This window comes from Triticum aestivum, chromosome 2B, assembly GCF_018294505.1.
Source record: "Triticum aestivum cultivar Chinese Spring chromosome 2B, IWGSC CS RefSeq v2.1, whole genome shotgun sequence".
In the NCBI taxonomy this organism is placed as follows: Eukaryota; Viridiplantae; Streptophyta; class Magnoliopsida; order Poales; family Poaceae; genus Triticum; species Triticum aestivum.
This window is the reverse complement of record NC_057798.1, coordinates 713,350,832-713,371,068: the sequence shown is the minus strand read 5'-3', so window position 1 is coordinate 713,371,068 and position 20,237 is coordinate 713,350,832. Positions and strand designations below refer to the sequence as shown.

At 51.0% G+C, this 20,237-nt stretch overlaps 1 pseudogene; it reads right to left on the bottom strand.

Annotated features, from left to right (window-relative positions):
• Positions 1-1,629: 1,629 nt before the first annotated feature.
• On the bottom strand, positions 1,630-19,947 carry LOC123039468 (patatin-like protein 3; annotated as a pseudogene).
• Between the last annotated feature and the right edge of the window lie 290 nt (positions 19,948-20,237).

Below are 20,237 nucleotides of genomic sequence, written 5' to 3'. Positions count from 1 at the left end.
TTATATCCACTTTAAAAAAGACTGCGGGTTGTATTACTGAGAAATACAGGGGGTTTTAGCAAAAGTGTCGCGACGGTGAGCGGGCGTGCAGAAGCGATAATTAGGGCATGTACAATGGTGCTATCTTAAGAGTGCCACGTAGGATAAATGATGATGTGGAGGAGAGAGAACTCATAAGAAAAGGCTTGTCTTCTCTTATTTAAGAGAAGACAAGAGATGATCTCTTAGCACAATATGTCTCACCACATTTTTAGGAATGACTAGTTATTGAAGATAAGGCTAAGAGATGACCCATTGTAGACTCTTTTTTTTGTCATATCTAAATTACATGCAAGACTTAAGATAAGACTACCTTATCAACCATTGTACATGCCCTTATCCTCGTATATATATGTCCGTGCTTTGCAACGCGAGGCCGAATATTATTTATGTGTAACCGATATTTTTGAGATTATTACACTGCACCATAAACAATTGTCAATATAATCATTTGGCACATCTAGGGGAAACCAAACAAGCTCTTGGTGGATCCAAGGTGCTTCAGTAGCTGGCACTTCTGATCTCTCTTTAGAACTTGGGCGACTTGAACGCATGGTTATGCTCATTATAGGAACCCTCGTTGCTCGCCCTAACCATGCTTGCTGCTGCTAGAAAAAAAATTCCAAACACATGGTAAGCAATGAAACAAAATGAGAATGATGAATAGATCAAAGAAGTGAAACATCAAGCAAACAAATAATTGACTTCTACTCATTTATTTGTCCAAATGAAACTAATCTAAATGTAATACCCAGTAGTCTTTTTTGCTATCTATTTTTCAGATCACTCTGAACAGAAGTCAAGTAAAATTTCTAGGCAATTTAGCACTCACTGTAGATGATAGGATAAATATGTTGTTTCTTGTGTCTTGTCAGATATAAAAGAGATTTCAAAATGAACCATCCACAGAAGAAAGAATTGCGGTCACTGTTGCATCTCCATCTCCAGTCAATCAGCCGGTCCAGTATAATAGAGGATATCTTCAAGGTTTTTTTAGGTATATCTAGAAGGTTTTCCAACTCATAGGTTTTCAGCTTCTCGGCTAAATGTAAGATATCAACCATTACTCAGAACAGCAAGGTGCTTACAACAAATGCAGTATCAAATAAGGAATAAAGCATACATCAGACTTGAACTGGAAGTATATACATAAAGCATCACAAAGTGCAGCCAGCCAGCTTGGCAAATAAATTTTCATTACTATGAAAGAAAATCTAATGGAGCCTATATCCACGTGACAGCTTAAACCTTTAAATGGCAGCGGCAGTACACCATAGGCGACTGAACTGATATAGAAGTCAAAACAATTGTAATTGTTGATTCATGACCGGACGGACAGGTACAACAACTGTTCTGAACCTAGCTAGTCATGCCATCTACAGAGGATTAGGAAGACATGGGCAACTGTTCTGAATCTAGCTAGTCATGCCATCTGCAGGGGGATTATAGGAAGACATGCGAAAGAAGGGGATAATATTGCGAGAGAATATATTGATTCTTGCTTGCTCCCAAAGAATAAAATGCCCGCTCGTATATAGAGCTAACCTAACTTTGACCCGAAAGACATGGAGATACTCGAAACTATCAAGCTCAGGCTCCACCACATCTGCAAAAAATAGGCTTCAGAATGTCATCGGTCATTATTGAGCTGCATGCATGGTATGCACTTCTGCCAATGTACTTGTACAATTTTCGTGTATTTGTTCAGAAAAGATGCATTATATGGTTGTTGAGCTGAAATGTGTATATGAATTACAATTACCCCCTCCCGTTGCAACAACTTCTGCATTAATTTATGCTTGGAAAATATATGTTCGTATTGTAGTGTTCTGAGTTCAACGCATGAGACTACTGTACTGTTAATCATGTCATGAGTGTAATCAAGAAACCGTTTGAGGCAATGTGCGGACCTTCTTCGATGAAGGCAGAGAAACCGAAGTCGAATCTGGCGAGCAGGAAGTTCTCGCGCGTGAGTTCCCAGTGTATGGACCCATGAAGTAGCAGATGTGGACGACGCTTTCAGAAACCCAATTAGACAATCTGCACTGCAGAACGACACCCAGCCTCGGGTGAACTCACGCTTGTTGTGGAGCACTTGGGTGACGGCCACGGCGTCGGGTTGGCCACGCCAGCGCCCGTCGCGTCAAGGGACGCTACCTTGGCCGGCCCCACCCCGCACGCGGCCGCGCAGACCTGCCAGAGCGGGAAGTCGAACGCATCGGCCTCGACGGCGTCTGCGCGGGAGAAGACGAACGGCGCGGCCATGGCCATATCGTATTAGGGTACCAGCAGCGTCTTGGCAGCGTCGCGCATGGTGAGGTCGCCGAACACCTTCCTGAACACAGCCTCGGGCCGGGAGAAGAGGCCGCCGCGACCGTGGCGCCCGAAGAACACCTTGTGTAGAGGAATAGGATGCAACTCTCAATGTATTGATGGATGCATATGCACAAGTATATATACTACAAAGGGCAAGTCATATCCTTAACTATACACAAGGAAGAGAGTTGGAGTACAAGAATACATGTGCTAAATACATATCTTAACATCCCCCGCAGTCAAAGCAACACCGTTGCTGATGCAGAGACTGGACCGGAACTCCTCGAAGGACTTCCTAGGCAAGCCTTTGATCATGATATCGACAAATTGTTGGGAGGTGGGAACATGTAGAATACGAACAAGGCCAAGAGCCACCTGATCGCGAACAAAATGGATATCAAGCTCAATGTGCTTGGTGCGACGATGATGAACCGGGTTGGCGGAGAGGTAAACGGCGGAGACGTTGCCGCAGTAGACTACTGTGGCCTTATCAACAGGACACGAGAGCTCGTGAAGAAGCTGACGAAGCTAGGAGCACTCAGCAACAATGTTAGCCACAGCGCGGTACTCAGCCTCGGCGCTAGGCCGCGAGACGGTGGGCTGCCGCTTGGACGACCACGACACCAGGGATGGTCCAAGGAAGATGCAGTAATCCGAAGTAGAGCGACGGGTGTCCGGGCAGCCAGTCCAGTCGGCGGGAGTAGGCAACCAGATCAGTGGCAGTGGAGGCACGTAGAGTAAGTCCAAGATCCATAGCACCGCGGATGTAGCGGAGAATCTGCTTAACGGCAGTCCAGTGAACGTCTTGAGGAGCATGCATATGGAGGCAGACCTGCTGAACCGCGTACTGAAGCTCCGGCCGAGTCAGAGTGAGGTACTGGAGAGAACCAACAATGGACCGGTAGAAGGCAACATCGGAGGCGGGAGTACCATCAGTAGCGGAGAGCTTGGCCTTCGTGTCGACAGGAGTGGCGGCCGGTTTGCAATTAAGCATCCCAGCACGGTCGAGGAGCTCATGAGCGTACTTCCTTGATGAAGGAAGAAACCATCAGGACGGTGCACCACCTCAACACCGAGGAAGTAGTGCAACGGACCCAATTCCTTGATGGCAAACTCAGCACGGAGACGATCAATAAGCCGGTGAAGAAGCCCAGAAGTGCATGCTGTCAGGATGAAGTCGTCAACATAGAGAAGCAAATACGCCGTGTCGGTGCCCTGGTGATAAACAAACAACGAAGCATTGGAGCATGTAGAGCGGAAGCCGAGTTGATGAAAAAACGCTGCGATGCGCTGGTACCAGGCACGAGGAGCCTGCTTGAGCCCATGTAATGAGCGTGAGAGCAGGCACACATGATCAGTACACGCCGGGTCAACAAACCCCGTGGGCTGCTTACAGAAGACCTGCTCCTCAAGATGTCAAGCGTTGGAGACGTCCATCTGATGAACCGGCCAGGCACGAGAAATTGCCAACTGTAAAACAGTGTGGATCGTCCCGGGCTTAACAACCAGAGCGAAGGTGTCGGTGAAGTCCACACTGGCGTGTTGACGGAAACCACGAACGACCCAATGCGCCTTATAGCAGTCAAGGGTGCCATCGGGACGAAGCTTGTGTTTGAAGACCCACTTCCCGGTGATCACGTTGGCGTGCCGGGGATGGGGAACAAGCTGCCAAGTCCGGTTCCACTGCAAAGCGTCGAACTCCTCCTGCATCGCGGCCATCCATAGAGGATCGCGAAGAGCGACCTGAACCGAGGACGGCAGCGGAGAAGGAGCGGACGTCGAGGTGGTGCAGATGTAGTCATCCGTAGGATAGCGCGAGCTCGGGCGGAAGACACCGGTGCGCGAGCGTGTGACAGGCCCGGCCATCGGAGCTGCCGCGGGTGGCAGCGAGGCTGTAGGTGCACCGCCAGAAGCCGCCGTGGCATCCACAACGTCCACGGGAGAGGCGGACCGAGCTGGAGGCAAGGCTGCAGCGTCGGGAGCAGCGGTCGCGCCAATGGGCGACCGAGGCGAGGTTGAGGCAGGCGACCGAGGCAGGGTCGGGGCAGCGCCAGGCGAGGCCAACCCAGCATGCGGCCTAGAATGCATGGCGGGGGTCCGAGACATCGACGCGGCTCCAGGCAACAAGGGCGTCGAGCCGAAGGAGGGAACCGCGGACGTCCCTGATCCGGAGGAGGGCACTGCGGGCGCCGGGGCACCCAAGGCCGGCAGCGGGCGGCGGCGCGGAGGAGAACCCGCCGCAAGAGGGGAAGATGGCGCCACATGTTCCTGTGCAAAGGGAAACACAAACTCATCAAAGTACACGTGCCGAGAGGTGATGACATGGTGAGACACGGGGTCATAGCAGCAATAACCCTTAGTGTTGGCCGGGTAACCAAGGAAGACACATGGAACGGAACAAGGAGCGAGTTTATGAGGTGTGGCGGCGGTGGTGTTGGGGTAACAACGGCAACCAAAAATACGGAGACCATCGTTGGAGGGACGAGTGCCATATAAGAGATGGTGAGGCACATAGTTCCAGTGCGGACGTCATGGTCGGAGGTTAAGGAGTAGGGTGGAGGTGGCGAGGGCGTCTGGCCAAAACCGAGAGGGCATGTAAGCATGGAAAAGAAGGGTATGCACACACTCATTAAGGGTGCGAAGGATGCGCTCGGCACGGCCATTCTGCTGGGAGGTGTATGGACACGTGAGATGAAACACGGTGTCGTGGGAGGAAAGAAGGTGGCGAATGGTGAGGTTGTCGAATTCTTTCCCGTTGTCGGTCTGAAGTGCGAGTATGAGTCGCCCGAACTGTGTGGAGACATAAGCATAAAATGCAATGAGGGTGGCGGCAGCATCGGATTTCCTACAAAGAGGAAATGTCCACACAAAGTGAGAGTAATCATCCAGTATAACAAGATAGTAAAGATAACCAGAATTACTGGGTACTGGAGATGTCCATACATCACTGTGAATTAACTCAAACGGAAAGGAAGCAACTGTGGAAGAGGAAGTAAAAGGAAGGCGAACATGTTTGCCTAACCGGCAGGCTTCACAGGAGTGAGCGGCCGTTTTATTACATGAAAAAGAAAATCCTCTCATTTTTTGACGAAGTGAAGAAGTGCTAGGATGCCCAAGACGAGCATGCCAAACATCGACGCTGGCGGAAAGAGCTTGAGGACCACCCGGAGATGACGCCGACTGAACTGGGTAGAGGTCGCCGGGACTGTCACAGCGGTGAAGAATCATCCTGGTGCGAGTGTACTTAACAGAAAAGCCAACTTCGTCAAATTCCATAGTTGTAGAGTTATCACGAGAAAGATTACGAACGGAAACTAAGTTCTGAATAAGATGAGGAGAAACAATGACATTATTAAGAGAGAGAGAGGTCTAGAGTTAGAGGGAAAAGGTGCAGAACCGACATGAGAGATGGGAAGACCAACACCGTTGCCGATGATGATGCAGGAGGGAGTGGAACTGGGATGGACGGAGGAGAGATTACCCGGATGAGCGGACATATGAGCGGTGGCACCGGAGTCCATAATCCAATCGCCGCCACCACCAGAGTAGGGTGGCGGCTGCTGCAGCATCGCTAGGAGGGTCGGGTCGTAGTAGGAGGCGTCGTACACGCCGGGGGCGCCATACGCGCCGTAGGAAGGCGCGACAGGAGGGGCAGGAGCGCCGCCGTAGGCGCCGAGAGGCGCGGGCAAGAGCGCCTGGTGCGTGCTCGGGCGGGGGGCGAGGATACCCGGGGCAGGGGGCCGCGGCACCGGCATGTTGTATGCGTGCATGACCCCCGTCCAGGGATTGTAGCCGCCGACCCAGGGTGGCGGGGGCTGCTGCTGGGGAGGTTGGCCACCGCTGCCACCTTTCCTGCCTCCTTGGCGTTGACCATTGCGACCGCAGCGACGGTTGCCGCCGTTCCCACCGTTGCGCGGTGGTTGGGGCGGCTGAGGCACCGGCGTGGGCTGCGGGACGGCAGAAGGGCGAGGCGCCGAGGGTGGTGTAGAGGCGCCGTTGGAGAGGCCGACAGCAAGAGCGGTGTGGATGGCACGGGTGCGGAGGTGCTTCATCCTCCGCTCCTCAAGACGAAGATAGGCCACCGCCCACTTGTAAGTAGGGTTGGCCATGAGGGTGAGGTTGGAGGCGACGTTGTCGACGTCCTCATTGAGGCTGGCGGTGAGCATCGAGAGGAGAAGCTCATCGCCCACCTTGAACCCGACGTCGTTGAGCTCATCGGAGAGGGTCTTGAGCCGAAGACAGTAGGCGTCGATGATGGAGTCGTTTTGATGACACCCAAAAAATTCCTGCTGCAAGAAAACAACCCGTTGAAGCTTGTAGTTGGTGAAGAGGCCATTGATCTTGGTCCACACTCGTGTAGGCATCACCCCCATCGCGAACGACGGTGTGGAAGATGTCCGGAGAGACAGTGAGGAAGAACCACCGGATGAGGGTGGCATCGATGGCGAGCCAGTTGGCGCCGTGGTTGCCGGCGAAGAAGTTGGCGAGACCGTCCACATGATCACGAAGGTTATACTCACAGAAGAGGAGATTGAAGTAGGTTTTCCAGGCATAGTAGTTTGCGGAGGTGTGGGAGAGGATGATGGGGACGTGATCGGTGAGGTGGATGTTGCGGATGTCGGTGGCTTGGGGCTCATCGGGTTCGGACCCGTAGGAAGAATCAAACGGGTTGCTAGGGGGAGCGCCGGAGGAGGAGGAGGAGGAGGTCCCGAGGGCCGACATGGCAGCAAGGGAAATGGCGGCGCGGGATGGGTTCGGTTAGGGTTTTAGGGTTTTGGGAAGGGGACGGCTCAGGGTGGAGCAGTGGTGCGCAGCAGGGAAGGTTAGGAGGGAGGAGGCGCGGCGGGGTGGGAGGGGTGGAGGGGGGGGCAGGCGGCGCGGCGGCTGGGGAGGCGGTGGGGCGGACCAGCGGGAGCTGCAACGGCCAGGAGAGGCGACGACGGCACGACTAGGGCTGGGATCGATGGTTAGGCTGATACAATGTAGAGGAATAGGATGCAACTCTCAATGTATTGATGGGTGCATATGCACAAGTATATATAGTACAAAGGGCAAGTCATATCCTCAACTATACACAAGGAGGAGACTTGGAGTACAAGAATACATGTGCTAAATACATATCTCAATACCTTGCGGTTCTTGGCCACGACGTTTCATGCTACATCCACCGGCATCCGGCGCCGGCGCGCGAACAACACACCCGCTATGAAGCCGTCGGCGTCGGACCCTGCCACCATGTCGAAGTAGTCCAAGATGCGGGCCTTGGGCTTCCCGGACAGCTCCTGCAGCTGGCGTACGAGCTTGACCAGCGCGGCCACGCCGAGCACGCCGCCGTCCGCACCCCAGTCGATGGAGAGCACGCGCCTCAGTCGATGGAGAGCACATGCCCCGCCGAACACGCCCCTGCCGGCTCCAGCGCCCGCGCGTCAATCTGGAAGTTGGACTTGAGGATGGAGAAGATCTCCTTGCTGAGCCGGTCCGAGCCACCGCCACCGCCGGGACTGCCTCCCTCAACTTGTTCCCCCTTCTCCTTCTCTTTTCTTCATCTCTTTCCTGAATGAAACGTTTTCTCAGTTAAAAAAGGACTGCGGGTTGGATGACTGAAAAACAGAGGGAGGTTTTAGTAAAAAGCGCGACGACTGTGAGCGGGCTGGCAGAAACGATAATCGCTTTATTATTAGGGAAAGATAACACCATCATTAGCTATTGTCACATCCCTGGTCCTTTTATGCACTAGGCTAGACCTCATGTGAGCATCATGTTTTAATTCAAATGAAATTTGAATTGAGGAATTCTCAAAGCCTCAGAAACCTTCTAAAATGATCAACATTAAAATCTCCTCAAAGAAGTCCAAGAAAATGTTCCTCTTAGTCTCTGAAAATATTGCAAAGAGGTAAAACTCAAAACAATATTTTTGGTATCTCAGAGTTAATTATTTTAGGCCTTTGAATTAAATAAATAGCTATTTGCATTGGATATATATTTGATATATAAATAATATATGTCCAATAATTACTGGAACATTTTATGTGGTTTGGTATATTTTAACTCTAGCCACATAACTATTTTCAGGATTTTATAAAATGGTTTAGTATTTTACTAAACTAAAACAACACATAACAAAATAGATAAATAAAAACAGAAATAGAAAGAGAGAGAAGGACTACCTGGCGCTCACCTGGTAGCCCACCTCGCCCAGCAGCACGGCCCAGCCCATCTCCACTTCCCCCCCCCTGTCGTCTTCCTCTGCCAGTAGGCAGAGGCGAGGTGTGGCGCGCGCCCGAGAGGCCTCGGCCACCTCCTGCTTCCCCTGGCCACCTCCTGCTTCCTCTCGACGCCCTGGACCCCGTCCGCGACGCCACGCACCCTCCTAGGCCTCGCACTCTCCCCGTGCCTTCTCCCCCCTTCTCTGGCTCCCTCTCTCTTCCACCGAGCGGAGCCCCGTCGCCACCGACGCCGTTCGCCGCGGCCACAACCACCGCCTCGTCTCCCCGACGCCTCCCAAAGCTCCGCCGGTCCTCCCTCTTCCTCCTCACCAAGACGGAAGGCGCAGGAAGCCCTGGATGGGGCCAGCTTCGCCGTTCCCCTCCTCGGCCACCGCGGATCGCCGCCGTCAAATTCGTCCCCGTCCGGCCTCCCTCAAGCTCGCCGTCCACCTCTACAGGGTCTACGTGAGCTCTCCATCCGTTTCCACCTCTCTGTTTTGTCGTTCGCGCGCCGTAGCTAGGTTATCCACCAAGACCGAAACCCCATCGCCGCCGGCCATGGCGCCACCGTGGCCAGGGCCACCGCAGCCTGCGCCTGAGCACGTCACCGTGCTCGGTGAACCCCCAGGAGCACGTAGCCCTCCTCGTTTTCTCCTCTAGTGCACCGTAGCTTCGCCACCGTTCGCGCCCGAACTTCGGCCACCGCGGAAGTGCTCGCCGCTGTCGTCTCCGGCCACCCCGCGGCCCCTCGTGCAGCCAGCTAGGTGCGGCCGTGTACGGGCTACCTTCTGGTGGCCTTCGCGCGTCCAGCCGCCGCCCGTAGCGCAACCCCGGTGAACTTCCGCCGCGTTTCGGGTCGCCGCCGGCCGAACTCCGGTGGCCAGTGACGTGGCGCTGTCATTAGCCACTAATGACGCACTAACCAACCCCCTAGGCCACTGACTGTGGGCCCCACCCCTGGTCAAACCCCAGTCAGCGCTGGGTTTGACCGGGATTAGGTCCTGTGTCACTGACGTGTGGCCCCCACACGTCAGGTTTGACCCGAGCCAGCCCAGTTGACCCTGCTGACGTCACAGTGACGTGGTGCTGACGCCATAATTCATTTCTGGATTTATTATTATTCAGGAAATTTCAGAAAATGCCCTAAACTTCAATAAATCATAGAAAATTAACCGTAACTCCAAATTAAATAATTTATATATGAAAAATTATCAGAAAAATTCAAGGAATCCATCTGTACCATTTTCATGCATGTTAGAACAACTTATAGCTGCTGTTTAACACAAATCAATTAAATGGCATTTGAATAATCACATATGGAGTTTGAATTTGAATCTTGTATTCAAACCAACTTCATTTAATCTGTTGCTAGTTGCATTAGCCCAAAACACATTCATTTTGCCATGTCATGATCATGCATCATATTGTGCATTGCATTGATTGTGTTCCCTTCTGTGTTGCCGGTATTTGTCCCCTCTCGATAGACGTGATACCGATGATGTGATCGTTGACACTGATGAAGACTCAATGTTATCTTCAGAAGTGCCAGGCAAGCAAAAACCCCTTGTTCATTCCGATAAAATCCCACTCTCTCGCTCCTGCTCTCTTTTACTGCATTAGGACAACACCGATTCATCTGTTACTTGCTGCGGTAGCTGAACCCCTTTATCCTTTGCATGACCTGTCATTGCCACAGTAAATAGATGAAACCCACTAGCATGAGTAGGAGTTGTTTGAGCCCTGTTGTGCCTACTCATTCTTGCTTGTTTGTCATGCCTGCTACTGCTTGGAGTTGAGTCAGGTCTGATTCATCGGGGATGAATCAGAGGCGTGTGAACATGTCCTACTGTGTGTGAGCTAAGTGTGTGAACACGATTTGGTAAAGGTAGCGGTGAGAGGCCATGTAGGAGTACATGGTGGGCTGTCTCATTGCAGCCATCCTCAGGAACTGAGTTCTATGTTTGTGATCCATGATTCAGCTACTACCACGCATTGGGCCCGAAACCAATGGACCCTCTCGGCTTCTTAATCACCCTTGTCCTCTGTCCAGGAGTTGCAAGTAGTTTCTGGTGTTTGTAGTATGCTGGAGGCCGTGCGCAGCGCTGACCGTAGGGGTGGGCTGTGATGCGGTAGGCACGTGGCCGAGTAAACCGGGCGCCCGTTTGGTGTCACGGAACCCTGTTCACATCGTTTGGGGCTGTGAGCGAAACTCCGGCCGGATCTCCTCATGGATGGAACCCGAATAGGCGATAAACCTGGACTAGAGACTTGAGTGTTTAGGCAGGCCGTGGCCGACACCCACGTTGGGCTTCCGCTTGAAGGTTGCCGAGTACATGTCGTGTAAACGGCGGTAAGTGGTGAGAGCGTGTGTGAAGAAGTACGCCCCTGCGGGGTTAATATCATCTATTCGAATAGCCGTGTCCGCGGTAAAGGACTTCTGGGTTGCTTATATCAGTTCATAGACAAGTGAAAGTGGATACTCTAAAATACGCAAGATAAGCGTGAGTGCTATGGATGGCGTTCTCGTAGGGAGACGGGAGCGGATCCATAGTGGTGTATTGATATGGTGAATATGTGGACTCGTGTGCGCCACCTCAAAGAGTCGCTTGCAGTCGTAGTTCAGGATAGCCACCGAGTCAAAGCTGGCTTGCTGCAGTTAAACTCCACCACCCCTTTGTTGATAATGATGCATATGTAGTTAGTTCTGATGTAAGTCTTGCTGGGTACATTTGTACTCACGTTGCTTAATTTATGTTTTTGCAAAGAGACTTCGGTCTCGCTAGTAGTTCCACGTGGACTTCGACGTTTAGCTTGTTACCTCAGCTACGATCTTGTGCCCTCGGCAGGATCTGGTAGATAGTCAGGCTTTTCAGCCTTTTTCATTTATAGTTGTCTGTACTCACACATGTTAAGCTTCCGCATGTGCTTTGAATTGTATGCTCTGATTGTTGGGTCATCAGACCCATGTTTGTAATATCTCGCTCCTCGGAGCCTATTGGATAAATACTTGAGTCGTAGAGTCATGTTGTGATGCCATGTTGTGTTTGCACATATCGAGCATATTGTGTGTATGTTATTGAAATGCTTGGTATGTGTGGGATCTGACTATCTAGTTGTTTATCTTTAGTAGCCTCTCTTACCGGGAAATGTCTCCTAGTGTTTCCACCGAGCCATGGTAGCTTGCTACTGCTCCGGAGCACTTAGGCTGGCCGGCATGTGTCCTTCTTCGTTCATGTGTCTGTCCCTTCGGGGAAATGTCACGCGATGAATACCGGAGTCCTGTTAGCCTGCTACAGCCCGGTTCACCGGAGTCCTACTAGCCCAGTGCTACAGCCTGGATTCACTCGCTGATGACCGACACGTTCGATGCTGGGTCATGGATGCCTGTCCCTATAAGTCTGTGCCACTTTGGGTGTATGACTAGCCATGTCAGCCCGGGCTCCTTATCAAATGGATGCTAGCGACACTATCATATACGTGTCCCAGAAGGCGCAAACGGTCCCGGGCAAAGGTAAGGCGACACCCGTGGGAATACCGTGCGTGAGGCCGCAAAGTGATATGAGGTGTTACATGCTAGATCGATGTGGCATTGAGTCGGGGTCCTGACAGCTATACAGGTGTACAACCTCAATAATTAAAACATCACCATCTTTCTCTAGTTTACAACATAACTATATTACCGAGCATGATTTACTCACCTGATATAGATCACAATCTAGTTTCAATTTACTCACTTGATATAGGGTAGCACTATTCTGATCCTGGGATTAGAATAGTTATACTGATCACAGTGCTCCCTATATAGAGCTGCGATGAGGTCCTCCAGAACTGGTACTGAATCAAAAAAAAGCCCACGACTTGTACCATCCCCACGACCCACCCATCAAACTTCCCTAACCTACCCGATCCCCACGACCCCCCATCGCCCTCATCCCCAACTAGCGCCACTGTCACCGGCTCACCGCCCAGAACGCGCCACCGCTCCCAACCGCAGCCGTCACTGTCGGTTCAATATCCGGCGTATCTCGTAGTAGGGGTCCTAAGCTAGGCATCTTGGAGCGATGGTAACATGGACACGGGGTTTTACCCAGCTTTGGGCTCTCTTGATGAGATAATACCCTACATGTTGCTTTTGGTTGTATTCATATGGGTGTAGTACAGAGTACACGTACCTACCACGAGATTGTAGTAATGAATATGAGATTGTCTATTGACTAGCCTGACCTCGGTTTATATAAGACATTGGAGGCCTAGGGTTTAGGAGAGTCCTTGTCTTGGGCGCCAAGTCTTGTGGAGCCTTCCTTGTATGCGGCAGGGGTTGTCCCAACTGGCCCATGAGTATACGGCCATGGGGGTCCTCGGCCCAATCTAGCTGATTGGGAGACGACGTGGTGAGTACCCTCTAGTCCAGGACACCGTCAGTAGCCCCCTGAACCGGTCTTCAAGTTGGGGACACTCCTGATTCTTCCGAACTGTTCTTCATCTTCGGTCGTCGGTCTTGAAAAATGGTTCAACAAATCTTCTCATCTTCGACCTTGAGGATCGCGAAGTAAATCCGAAGAGTTTATATGTCGGGTATCCGAGGAGCCCCTTTAAGTTTCCGGCCTTTATCAATGCCTTGTTATTATTATGCCACACCTCAGGTTTGAAGTTATTCCCGGGCGGCAGTGTCCTCTTGCATCCGAGCTCCAATGCTGGATTGCATTCGAGGTATCTTTTGCAGCCAAGCACCAACGCCAGACTGCTTCCGAGCTCCAACGTCGGAATGTATCCAAGCTCTAACACCGGACTGTATCCGAGCTCCAACGCCGGACTATATCCGAGCTCCAACGCCGTACTATATCCGAGCTCCAACGTCGGACTATATCCGAGATGTCATAGATCATCTGGGTTCAAAAAGTTGAAGGAGTTTAGCCGAGCTTAATGCCGGAAATGCCCTCTATGGAGCCAGCCACTGGCGCCCGAGCTTAATGCCGGACTGCTTCCGAGGTGGTGCACCACCCCTGACTGCGGGCTGATTTTTTGATTGGTGCAATTTATTCTCTGCCAAAATATATAGCCAGTAACCCTCAAGGTGTGCGCGTAGGTCTAAAACCCAAGATGCACCTGAAGGAAAACATGAAACCGTTGATCCTAGTTGCCCCTGAGACTCAGGTCGATGCGCGAAATCGGCCTGAGGATCAACTCCTAGCTCGGCAGCATACATAGGAATAGAAACGTGGTGTGCAAAGTCCTCGAGACTCAGGTTGGGTGCGGCCAACCAACCTGAGGATAATAATATCCTCGAAAACTATATTGCACTTTAAATTTTCTGCATTGGATAGGCAATGCAGTAGCCCCCGAGACACTGGTCGGGTGGCGACACCAGATCAGGGGATCGATGTACCCCTTTAATCTTTGTAAATAATAAGCACGAAGCCCAGTAGCCCCCGAGCCTTAATGTGGGCACGGGTGGCCGAATTAAGGATCGATATCCAAAGTAAAATCACAAATTATGTGCAATGATTCTATGTATCTAAGCACTTTACATCATCAATGCTCAGATCCGCATTGTACAAAACTTTGTTGACCGGCCATCGGTTTCAACATCCTCGGCCTGTAGCCGGGGAGTGTTTATCCCGCTTTATAAAGCCTTTATGAAGGCAAAGATTTATGGCAAACAAGGCAATCCCGCCATATGGTTTTATAAACAAAGGTACGCGGAGAGACATGTTATATTATTGTTTTATAAGAAACATCGTTCAAAGAAAATAATCCCACTATCGGTTCCTTTCTTTGGTTGTCATGCTAAGCATGATCATGAAACCTCAGCTCCGATCAATGTGGGAGGAAAATACTGAGGATTTAGTTCGGGAAAAGCTTCCGAACTCAGTGGTCTAGATGAACCCAAATTTTCACTTCCGTTGCGACCGTTTATAATCTGAAAGTGGCCCATCGTCGGCTTCTACCCCCTTGTAGATGCTACACAGGGTGTTTCCAAAATAACAAAACAACCATTAGCTGATGTCTCGGTGCCCGAAGGCGGTTGTGTTGGCGGAAAGGAGGCAATCAGATATGCAGGCTTTATAACTTTCACTTAGTCATAGGATCTTAAAGTTGGGAGGCCAGCAAGTAGCCCACCGCTTAGTGTTCGACGACAGCCAAGGTCAAGCCGTAAACACTTCGGCCAATGTTATGAACGGCCCATCATTTAATACAATCATCAGACTGCTGACCAGTTTATGCTTATTGTGATAGTCAGTTTTCGGCTTTCTCCACTACGGTGCTTAACCATGCGAGCTGGAAGCACAATCGCAGTGGTTCTCCCTTTGCACACCTAGCCGAACAAAGCGGAACATAGGAGGCAAACACAGGAGCCAGGCAACCCAACTATTTACCGAAGACACAATTCGAAACTGATGCATATATAGCAATATCTGAGAATTTTTGCCGAATCTCTAAAGGTGTCCGGCGTTGCACTACGAGACTTATGCGGAAAACACACAAATAGTTGAAAAGTGCCATAGGATTGGAAAACCAAAAAAACGTCAGTAAAAACTCGACATCCGAACTAGATGAATTGTTCGGTGCCAATCAGAAAATTGGTCTTAGAAAAAAAAATTGTGCTTCTGTCGTGCTTTAACATGACACGTCCTATCTCAAGACTTCAAGCGGGTCAGCCTACGGATTCAATCTCCTATCCCGAAGGCGGAGTACTTCTCGTTAGGCCAGTTTAGCAAACTTTAGCGGCTTTGAGAGAGAAATTAGGCTCCCCGGCTATTGACCGCACAGTCATGTCGAAAAAAGGAGTGATAGAAAAAAGATTTTGCAACGACTAAGAAGAAGAACACTTATTATAAAACAGCTCACATAAATTTAAGAGCCCCGAGTGACTTGGGTAAAAGAATTTTATGTAAAATGATTGTATGTACCGAAGTACTTGTATCACATCTGTGTTCACCCGAACTTTATACGCGTCTTAACCGACCGTCGGCTTCTCCCTCTTCGGTCGAGGACCGAAAAGTGTTATGAACTCCACCTATCGAGAATATCGACAGTGTTTCCGATAACTAGGCAATCATGCCATAAGGCTGTAACAGACAAAGCGCGCTCAGGGAACTTATGCTATATTACTAACAAATTGTAAGAAGCATCTTCGAAGAAAATAGTACCCCCACCGATACCTTTCTTCGGTGCTCACTGTCATTATGAGACTTGTGCAATAGATTTTTTGTACTCATGAGTTCCGTTGTGTGCTGACCATGATTGAAAACAATAAGAGCGCTAGCTTTTGGCTTCACCCAGTCTGAGGTCAGAGCTCGGAAGAACCGGTCATGACAATCGCAGAGGTGCTCCCTTTACTCCCTAGCCGAACAATCGGGAACGTAGGGGTAAGCACAGGAGCCAGGCAACCCAGCTTGTGGAACAACTTAAGTCAATATGTTGCATATTGTGGCGTAATACACGAACAAGGAACGAAGCCGTACAAGTATAATCATATGCAAGAGGAAATGCTTTATAAAGGAAGCCCCCGAGTAAACGGGGTATTTGAATTTGTGTGTCACAAACAAAGTTTGGACAAGGAAGTCGTTCACAAACCACTTTTGCTAAAAAAAAGTATAACACTTGGTCGGACCGAACAAAATTTAAAATTTTAAAACTTTGAGTACGAAAGCGACTTAGCTGGTTAATGTGTTCGGCATTGATGACGCGGTCCGAGCTTACGGTGGGGCAAGGTCCCAGCCCCCAAGCCGGTCCCGAGGTGGCGGAGCAAAGAGCTCGACAATCCGAAGTGGTGACATAGTACGGCCAATGCAGGCCGACAGAGTGACGCCTAAGTCCCCGGCGTGGGGTAACGAAGTGTTGATGATGCCCCCCGTGCAGCCGAGATGACGTAGTATGTCAGTACGCCGAGGTGGCAACACTGCCCGACCCGGATCGCTTTCCTGTGCATAGAAAATAGTGCAAATCGGAGATAATAGTAATAATAAATTTTAAAAAAATTGTTGCAGAATAAATGATTTATGCAAAGTGAGTAATAAAAGAAATATGGCCTGTGCGCCGAACACTCGATGAGGTAGAGCTTTCTCGGCGATGTTGAAGTCCCCGAGGCAACCGAACACGTCGGTATGGCAACGCGACCAACAAGTTGATCATGCGAGCTGATTTATGCCGATTGGAATGACGGTGTCGTCTTGCCGAAGAGACCACGTGATGCAGTCGAAATCCATTACCTGCTTAATTAAATAATATAAAGGGAGAAAGGAAAAAAGGAGGTCAAATCTCCCTATGGTTGCGCTGAGCCGAACTCTCTTCGGACCCAATGGGCGTTGTTGCGCTAGGTAATGCACGGTGTAAGTTAATTGCATGCATAGACAAAATAGTGCGAGTCCAGGGATGACAATATATATGTTTTCTTTATAAAAAATATCCTCTACTTAATTAACTTAAGTAAAGTAGATAATTTAAAGAAATATGGCCTGAACGCCGGGGTCGGCTCGATGGCGTGACGGTGTTGTGGCGCGGCGATGTCGACACAGGTCAGCCAACCTCAGTGACGGCCAGACGATGGCTAGACCGACATCGTGCACAAGTGTCGACAAAATACCCCTGCAAAAATAATGCATTGCAAAACAACAGAAAAATTTTGTGTGCAATAATTTTGGGAGCTAACCGAATAGTTAGGAAAAATAAAACTTGGCGTTGGCGCTTGGCAAGGCGGTAAAGTGGCGCCGCCGAGGTTGGTTCAACGCGGACCATCGGCGCGGGATAATGAAGGCACGATGAAGTCCCGACTCGTATAGCAGTGCAGATTCCAAACACGGTGTTCATCAGACCGCGAACAAAAAATAGGTTGGACCATCACGTTGGCCGGACTGCGACTATTTTTATTTTGGCGTGTGCGTAGCTTGGTCTTCATAAGAAAGTATTAGTAAAGTAGTAGTACGGCTTCAAGTGCTACTATAGTACTACTTTTCACAGGGATCAAATCAATCCTCCATGAAAAAGATGCATCGGGAGACACCAAAGGTTAGATGTGTAGCTGACCTCCACACTTAATAAAATATAAAGGAAAAAGGGAAGGATCAATCTCCCTGTGGTTGCCGCATAGGTGTGTTCCTGTCGGCCTTGGTGTATCAGGCATAGGCGCCCGTGATCTCCGCGGCCACGGCGCCGAACTCGGATCCGTAATGCCAGACGCGGACATGGCCGCCGCTAATTTTTTGATCTGGATCTAACTGCAGGCAAAGTAGTACGGCACGGCTGCAATGATTTTGCAAAAAACATCATCTAGATGAAACCAATCTTACTGAAAATACATCACCTGATCATCCCATCGATCCACGACGAACACCCAGCAGGCTCTCAATAAAAGCACCAATGTCGATTCAATATCCGGTGTATCTCGTAGTAGGGGTCCTAAGGTAGGCGTCTTGGAGCGATGGTAACATGGACACAAGGTTTTACCGAGCTTCGGGCTCTCTTGATGAGATAATACCCTACATGCTGCTTTTGATTGTATTCATATGGGTGTAGCATAGAGTACACGTATCTACCACGAGATTGTAGTAATGAATATGTGATTGTCTATTGACTAGCTTGGCCTCGGTTTATATAAGACACCGGAGGCCTAGGGTTTAGGAGAGTCCTTATCTTGGGCACCAAGTCTTGTGGAGTCTTCCTTGTATGCGGCAGGGGTTGTCTGAACTGTCCCATGAGTATACGGCCATGGGGGTTCTCGGCCCAATCTAGCTGATTGGGAGACGACATGGTGAGTACCTCCTAGTCCAGGACACCGTCAGTCACCATCCCTCGTCACAGATTGCGCCGCTACCGCCGCACTCACGGAAGATCGCACGACCGTCACCATCCCTCATCGCGGATCGCGCTGCCGCCGTCCCTCACCGCCCTCCACCCCGAACACCTCCGTCACTGCCCTATGACCCGACCATCTCCACCGCCGCCCTCTGTCCACCGTGGCCAGGGAAGTCGTGGCCGCTATGGTGGCGGGGTAAGAAGCATGGAGGAGGATGAATGGTGAATCAACGGTAGAGACCCGGTGCGGCTGCGCTGTAGGCACGATATGGCAGCGGGATCCGGTGATTCGAGGCCCTGGCTGCGGTTGTTGGAGGAGAGCTTGCACGCAAACCTAAGCGCGTCGGAGCACAACGCGTGACACATGGCAGGTCACATAGGAAGGGTGGGCAGGTCACGCTGGAGGGCAGAGAAGGTCGATGCCAGCACCTCCCCACGGCAAGGCCGCTTGCCTGCTTCCCGACCATCTCGGCCACTCCCAATAGCCCTTGCAGCCTTCGTTCTTGTTCTTCAAGCGGTAGTAGTCGACCCCTATTCTTGTTCATCTTCAGAAGCAGTAACATTATTTATTTGAATTGCATGGAAATTTTGATCTGGACTGATGAGTGATTGATGACTAGGATGCAGTGCAGCTTCTCTGACATTTCCTCTGACATATGTTCACATCCCTCACGTGTGACCTGCTCTGGCATCTCTCACCGACCTTCCATAATGCATGGCGTCGACCTTCCCTGGCGTTTCTCGTTGTTGTCGCACACAGCGCTCCGCGGTTTCCTGGCAGCTATCCCTGCTGCCGTGTGTGGTGTTTTCCTGGCACCTTCCCCGTGTGTGAGGCTATGGCACCGAGTTGCTGCTGGCTTTGTTGCTGTCAAATTGTGCTACTGCTTGAGGATAGTGAATGGCCTCCCCCACTAGCATGCTACTTCTTAGAGCATCTCCAGTCTCGCCCTCAATAGGCCCTCCCCAGGCGATTTTCCTGCGTCGGTGCCAAAAAAACGCCCTAGTCGCGCACCAGGACGCCGAATTCCGCCGAATCAGGCTGTTTTTGCGCCCGGTGATCGCAGGCCGAACCCGGCGCACTGGGGGGGGGCACTCGGGGGCTCCGGCGCAAGAGAAAAGTGCTCTTGGGGCCACATTGACAGGTGAAAAGTCAAGACACCCACTCAAATTCGCCTCCGACCCCCCTGCGCTCGGCCGCCACCCTGCACCAGCCTACCGATCCCAGCACCGTCCACCGCCCACCGCAGCTAGATAAATCATTTCCCGCCGGGAAAAAAGAAGAGATTTCACTGAGGCAACACCTCCGCCGCCGTCCGGACAACTTTTCTGGCGTTCCGGCCGCGCAGGGCCTGTACACCGGCAGGTTTGCGCCCACCTCGCCCGCAAGGTCCTCGGTGATTTGCCCAGCCCAGCGATGGACTCCGATGATGAGGAGGCGCTCGCAGCATTGCTGGAGGAGGAAGCCAAAGCCGACATCTAGGACCAGGAGCATCTCATGGTGCTCACTGCCCTCTCCGGCCTGCTCACGAGCAGTGAAAAGCCGTGGCAAGGTGGCTCGGCACCTGGGCGGGTGAAAGCAAAGAATCGGCATTGTCTGGAAGGTTACTGCATGCTCTACTCGGACTACTTCACCGACGCTCCATTGCATGGTGAGAAAAAAGTTTCGGCGCCGTTATCGGATGAGCCGAAAGCTTTTCCTCAGGATTGTGAATTCCATCCGGGAGTTCGACAGCTACTTCAAGTGCAAGATGGATTGCACCGGCATACTTGGATTCACCTCAATCCGAAGTGCATGACAGCTATGAGGATGCTTGCATACGGAGCTCCCGGTGATTCACTCGACGACTATGGGCGCATGGACGAGTCCACCACCATTGAGTG